Below are 7500 nucleotides of genomic sequence, written 5' to 3' on the forward strand. Positions count from 1 at the left end.
ACAGCAGTTTTTGTATTTTGAGCAAAGACGGAATTTCAGCATATTGGCCTGGCTGGTCTCGAACTCCTGACCTAGCGATCCACCACCCCCCCCCCACCGCCTTGGCCTCCCAAACCGTGCCGGGAGTACGGGCCTCAGCCACCGCGCCTGGCCGATTCCTTCTTTTTTTCAATCTTTTCTGCACGCTGCGGTGTGTGAACATACGTATATGTGTCTATAGGTATATCTATATATAGAGAGAGATATATCTATACCTATAGATGTAGATAGAGACAGATATGTACATACATACATATATACATACACCGACAAAAATATCTACTGATAAAACTATATATTTCCATAATTAAGACATGCTTATATTATAGATGTTCATGTATGAACATGTATGACATAAAATCCCATTTCATTTACATATACCTGTATATGTATTTCCTTCCTTCCTTCCTTCCTTCCTTCCTTCTTTCGTTTGTTTATTATTTATTAACGATTTTCGTTTATTTTCTTTTCTTTTTGGGCCTGCCTGGTCTCGGGGCCCGGCGGGGCGTGCGCGTCCGGCGCCGTCCGTCCGTCCGTTCGTCTTACTCCCTCCCCGCCGACCACGGGCGGGGCGGGGCGGGGCGGGGCTGTGGGGGGGCGGGCGCGCGTCCCCGGTCGGCGCGCCCCGCTTCTTCGGCTCCCGCCTCCTCCCCGTTCCCCGCCGGGGCGGCTCGTCCGCTCCGGGCTGGGACGGAGCTCGGGGAGCGTGGGTGGGAGCCGCGGAGGCGGCCGCGCCGAGCCGGGTCCGTGGCCCGCCGGCCCCCGTCCCGGGGGTGGCCGCCCGGGCCAGGGGTTCGCCCACCCGGGGTCCCGGCCCTCGCGCGTCCTTCCCCCTCTTTCCTCCGAGGGTGGCGGGAAGCGGGCGGCGGCGAGGCCCGGGGCGTCCCCACACACGGGCGACCTCGGCTGGCGGCCGCTCCTGTTTCGGACCTCCGGGGTCGATCGGCGGCCGCCCGCGAGCCCCGGACTCGGCAGGCGGCCCGCCGTGTCCCGGGTCGACCGGCAGGCCGGCCGCTGGCCGTTCCCTCCAGCGGGCTGCGGTGGATCGCTGCGAGGGCGCCGATCCCCGTTCACGCGCGGGTGCCCTTCACCGGCCTCGGCCTTCGGTGGAGCTGGGACCACGCCGAACTCCCTCTCCTACATTTTTCTCTGCCCCATTTGGAGTTTGCGTCCGCGGGACTTTTAAGAGGGAGGGAGTCGCTGTTGCCGTCGGCCAGTAATACTCCCTCTTGTTTTTTTTTGGTCGTGTGTGTGTGTGTGTGTGTGTGTGTGTGTGTGTGTGTGTGTGTGTGTGTGTGTGTGTGTGTGTGTTTCCCCCGCCGCCCCCATTCTTTCCTTCTTTCTGGAGACGGAATCTCGCTCTGTCGCCCAGGCTGGAGCTGGAGCGCGGTGGTGCCTCCTCGGCTCGGCGCCGCCGCTGCCTCCAGGGCTCTCAAGCGAACAGCAGTTTTTGTATTTTGAGCGAAGACGGAATTTCACCATATTGGCCGGGCTGGTCTCGAACTCCTGACCTAGCGATTCCCCCCACCCCTCCCCCTCCCCCGCCTCGGCCTCCCAAAGCGTGCCGGGAGTACGGGTGTCGGCCACCGCGCCCGGCCGATTCCTTCTTGTTTTCAATCTTCTTTTCTGCACGCTGCTGTGTGTGAGCATACGTATATCTATCTAGATAGATAGATACGTAGATATGGACACACGGACACGTACCTACACCGACGAAAATATCTAGTGATAAAACTAGACATTTCCATCATTCATACATGTGTATAGGATAGATGTTAATTTTAATGGATGAACGTGTATGACGTAAAAACCCATGTCATTTACATAGACCTGTATATGTATATCCTTCGTTTATTATGGATTAACAATGTTCGTGTATTTATTTTCTTTTCTTTTGGGGCCTGCCTGATCTTCTCACTCTGGGCTCTGGTGACCTCAGGCTCCCAAGTAGCTGGGATGGGACTACAGGGATCTCTTAAGCCCGGGAGGCAGAGGCGAACGTGGGCTGTGATCGCGCGCCTCCACTCCACCTGGGCTGGGCTGGGCTGGAGAGAAAACGGTGGATTGTCATCTTCATTACCTTACCTTTTAGCTTTATTCGTACCCTCTTATTTGCTTCTTTATTCTCATGGGTTATTCTAGGTCATTGTCATGTTCATCGTTTGCTTGCTTGTTTCATTGGTTTCCTTCCTTCCCTGCCTTCCCGGCGGGGTCTTCCTCTGCCTCTGTCGCCCGGGATCACCCCAGCCTCGACGATTTCGACCGACCGTCCGACAGACTGGCCGTCCCGCGTCCCATCCCTCCCGTCCCCGTTCCCTGGGACTACGGGTGTGCACCACCACACCGGGTGACTTTTATGTTCTTTCTCATGTCTCACGTTTTCCGTAGGTAGGGAGGCAGGTATCTGTGTATGTGTGGATGTGAGTGAGATGGGGTCTGGGGTTCTGTCGTGTGGCCCGGGCTGGTCTCGGACTCCTGTTCTCGAGCGATCCGCCTGCCTGCCTCGGCCGCCTGCGCTGCTGCTGTGACAGGCGTGAGACGCTGCACCTGGCTCATTCTATAGTTCCCTGCCTGCCTGCCTGCATGCCTGCCTGCCTGCCTGCCTGCCTGCTTGCCTGTCTGTCTGTCAATCGTCTTCTTTTTAGTACGGGTGTGCTCTCGCTTTGTTGTCCACGCTCTGGGCACACGTGATCGCTTTTTAAACTTCTATGATTATTATTATTGCAGGTGTCGTCTCACACATCGAGGTGATCTCAAACGTCCACGCTCCGGCCATCCTTCCACGTCGGCCTCCCGGAGTGCTGGGATGACACGCGTGGGCACGGTACGCTCTGGTCGTATTTCTCGTGGGTTGGTTCTTTCCATTTTACGCACGCGGAATGCGAACAGATAAAATTTTGAGACGCGTCTCACCGATCTCTCCCCTCCCCCTCCCCCTCCCCCTCCCCCTCCCCCTCCCCCTCCCCCTCCAGACGGAGTTTCACTCTTGTCGCCCAGGGTGGACTACGATGGCGTGATCTCGGCTCGCTGCGACCTCCGCCTCCCGGGTTCGAGTGATCCTCCTGCCTTGGCCTTCCTGAGGAGCTGGAATGACGGTGAAGCGCCATCGTGCCCGGCTGACTTTTATATTTTTAGTACAGATGGGGTTTCTCCGTCTTGGTCAGCCTGGTCTTCAGCTTCCGACCGTTGGACGATTTTAACTTTCTTGGTGGTTGCTTTTCTTTTTCTTTTTTCCTTTTCTTTTCTTTCCTTCTCCTCCCCCCACCCACTCCCCCTGTCCTCCTCGTCCTCCTCGTCCTCGTCCTCGTCCTCCTCCTCCTCCTCCTTTTTCATCTCTTTCAGCTGGGCTCTCCTACTTGTGTTGCTCAGTTGCTCACGCTGGTCTCCAACTCCTGCCCTTGACGCTTCTCCCCTCACACCCACCATCTGGTTGTTGAGATGCGCACCTCTTGTAAAATGGAAAAGATGAAAAAAATAAAGACGGAGGTGAAAAGCACGGAGTGAACGTGTCTCTTGCCGTCTCCCGGGGTGTCCCTTGGACCCCGAGAGACGGAGGGAGCTTGGCTGAGTGGGTTTTCGTGGCTGAATCCTCCCGAGGGCCTCCTTCCCTCTCCCCCTTGTCCCCGCTTCTCCCCCGGCCGAGGCTCCCGCCGCCGCCGTGGCATTTTCCGTAGGAGAGCTGTGGGAGAGGACCGACGCGGCTTCCGGATCTAGATCCCGCCGGACGTCTCTGGCTCGGCGTCCCCCGCCGGCTACCTGCCGCCTTCCGGGGAGCTCTGAGGCGCGTGCCCCCAGCCCCCGTCACGTCCCGCTACCCTCCCCCGGCTGGCCTTTGCCGGGAGACCCCGGGGGAACCGCGTGGACGCTGCTTTCCGACCCTCCGGCGAACACTTCCGCCGGATGCCCCGGGTTGGCCGGATGGGATGAGACTGGACCGCTCCGGACCGTGCTGTTCTTGGGGGTGGGTTGTCGTACGGGGTGGACCGGCGGCCCCGGCGTTGGAAAGGGTGCGCGGGGGTGGAGCTGTCACGTGGGATGCCCTCCTTCCCCTCGGCCTGCCTTTGGCTTCCTCGGGCGTGAAGACGACTTCCCGTCACGACCACTTTTCTCCCCTTTCTCCACCACACGGATGAGACGCATGAGAGGGAGAAACAGCTCCATAGATACTGCTGACCTTCATTTGTGGAATCCTCAAGTCACCTACACACAGACAGGTGACTACACGGGGACCCAAATCGGACACCGTTTCCGGGTCCTCATGGTGGGATTCGTCGGTCTCTCTCTCTCTCTCTCTCTCTCTCTCTCTCTCTCTCTCTCTCTCTGTCACACACACACACACGATTTCCGTATCTAGTTCACAAAGCACACTCACTTACCCTTTCCCCGGTACGCAGGCTGAGTGAAACTCACCCCGCCCTCCACCCGTCAGCTGACGAAACCCCTTCTCTATGATGTATGAACGAGACGGTCTGGGCCGGGCACGGTAGCTCATGCCTGTCACTCCGGCACTTTGGGAGGCCGAGGCGGCTGGATCGCTTCAGGCCGGGAGTTCCCGACCGACCGCGCTGGCCGACGCGGCGAAACCCCGTCTCTCTGAAAAATAGAACGGTGAGCCGGGCCTGGTGGCCTGGGCTTGGGATCACGACTGCTCGGGAGACTGGGGCGGGCGAGTGGCTCCGACCGGGGAGGCCGAGGTTGTGATGAGCTGAGATCGTGCCACGGCGATCCGGCCTGGATGACGCAGCGAGACCCTGTCTCGATAGAATCGTAATGTTATTAGAAGGTGACTTGTGCCTGGTGATGGCCGCCTGTCGTCGCGGCTGAGAGGCTGCGATGAGGAGAAGATCGCTTGAGGCCCCGCGGGTTGAGGCTTCGGTCGGTCGGCCGTGACCCGCTGTATCCTGGGCGGTCACCGGTCGAGGACATAGGCCCCCTCCCCATTTTCCTTTCTTTTCTTCCCTTCTCTTTTCTTCTTTTTTCTTCTCTTTTCTTCTTTCTTTCTTCTTTTTCCTTTCCTTCTTCCCCTCTTTCTTTCATGCCTTACTGCCTTCCTGCCTTTCTTCTTTCCTCCCTTACTCCCTTCCTCCCTTCCTTCTTTCCTCCCGCCTCGGCCTCCCAAAGTGCTGGGATGACTGGCGTGAGGCACCGTGCGTGCTTGGCCTAAAGAGACACCCTTTGAAAGTGAGACACGGGGAGCGCCTCCCGGTGATCTGATGGACTGCTTGATTTAGAGACGGCATCTCACTCTGTCACCCCGGCAGTGGTGCTGTCGTAGCTCACTCACTGCAGCATGGACGTTCCTGCACTCGAGCGATCCTTCCGCCTCAGCCTCCAGAGTACGGTACCCGGGACCACGGGCACGCGCCACTGTCCCCGGACCGTTTTTTTTTCCCCCCCACCCCGAGACAGAATTTCGCTCTGGTTGCCTAGACTGTGGTGCGGTGGCGCGATCTTGGCTCGCCGCAACCTCTGCCTCCCGGGTTCGAGCGATTCTCCCGCGTCGGCCTCCCGAGTAGCTGGGATGGCGGGCGGGCGCCGCCACGTCTGGCTGATGTGGTATTTTTAGTGGAGGCGGGGCTTCTCCGTGTGGCTCGGGCTGGACTCGAACTCCCGACCTCGGGTGATCGATCCGCCCTTCCCGGCCTCCCGAAGTGCTGGGATGACGGGCGTGAGCCACCGCGCCCGGCCTTCATTTTTCAATGTTTTTCCACGGACGGGGTCTCCTCGTTTTGTTGCCACCCTCCTGACCCGGCGTCTCAGAGTGCTGGCATGACGGGCGTGAGCCACTGCGCCTGGACTCCGGGGAGTGATTCACGACCACGACCGCTGGACTGATTCTTTCTTTCTTTCTTTCTTTCCTTTCTTTCTTTCTTTCTTTCTTTCTTTCTTTCTTTCTTTCTTTCATTCTTTCTTTCTTCCTTTCTTTCTTCCTTTCTTTCTTTCTTTCTTTCTTTCTTTCTTTCTTTCTTTCTTTCTTTCTTTCTTTCTTTCTTATTTATGGATGGATGAATTCTTTTAGTATTGATTTGTGTATTTCTTTTCAGACGGAGTCTTGCTCTGGGCGAGGAGAGGCGAGGCGCATCGCTTTGGAAGCCGCGGCACCGCCTTCTGAAGCCCCATTCATATGCACAGAGCCCTATTCTTCCCTTCCTGGAGTTGGAGCTGATGCCTTCCATAGCCTTGGGCTTCTCTCCATTTAGAAGCTTTGACAGGCGCAACCCCACCCAGAGGCTGGCTGCGGCTGAGGATTCCTGGGTGTGCTGGGGCTGGAAAGTGGGTCCCCTATTTTGGATACCTCGGCTGAGACATCCCCGGGCCCCCATCGCTTGCTCACCCTTTGAGATCCCCAGCCTCCGCCACCTTGCAGGCTCACCTCTTACTTTCATTTCTGTCTTTCTTCCTTTCTTGCGTTGGAGGAGGGGGTGCGGGAATGAGGGGGTGTGGGGGGGGAGGGGGTGCGGGGTGGGGACGGAGGGGAGCGTCCTAAGGGTCCATTTAGTGTCATGCCTATTTCACCACCACCACCACCAAAGATGAAAACAACCGTCGGCTAAATACCACCTGTTCTCATCTACAACTGGGAACTCATAGATGAGAGTTCTTGCGTGGGCAGAACGAGGGGGACCGGAGACGCGGGAGCCTACTTCAGGGAGGAGGGGTGGAAGGAGAGACAGCTTCGGGAAAAAAACAAAACACGAAAACTACCGGACACGGCGCTGAGTATCCGGGTGATGAAATCATCTGCACACTGAACACTGAACCCCCCCCCCCACCCCGTCACAAGTTTAAGTTTACCTATGACATAACACTCTTGCACATGTGTCTTCGAACAAGAAATAAAAGTTAGAGGGGAGAGGGGAGAGGAGGAGAGGAGGAGAGGAGGAGAGGAGGAGAGAGGAGAGAGGAGAGAGGAGAGAGAGAGAGAGAGAGAGAGAGAGAGAGATTGAGAGATTGAGAGAGAGAGAGAGAGAGAGAGAGAGAGAGAGAGAGACAGAGAGAGAGAGAGAGACAGAGATAAAACGAAACACCCGAAACACTAACGTTCACTGACAGTGCAGCATTTGGGCCTGTTCTTTTTTTTTTTTTCTTCTTTTCTTTTTTTCGGACTGAGTCTCTCTCGCTCGGTCACCGAGGCTGCGGTGCAGTGGCGCTCTCTCGGCTCACTGAAACCTCTGCTTCCCGGCTTCCAGTGATTCTTCTTCGGTAGCTGGGATTACAGGCGCGCACCGCCACGGCCGGCTGATATTTCTATTTTTTGTAGACGCGGGGTTTCTCCGTGTTGGCCACGCTGGTATCGAACCACTGACCTCAAAGGATCCGCCTTCCCGGGCCTCCCGAAGTGCTGGGACGACAGGCCTGAGCCGCCGGGATTTCAGCCTTTCAAAGCGTGGGCCCTGCCACCTTTCGCTGCGGCCCTGACGCTCAGAATGACGTGTCCTCTCTCCCATAGGTGGACTCCTT

The sequence above is a fragment of the Pongo pygmaeus genome, chromosome 12, assembly GCF_028885625.2.
Source record: "Pongo pygmaeus isolate AG05252 chromosome 12, NHGRI_mPonPyg2-v2.0_pri, whole genome shotgun sequence".
Lineage (NCBI taxonomy): Eukaryota > Metazoa > Chordata > Mammalia > Primates > Hominidae > Pongo > Pongo pygmaeus.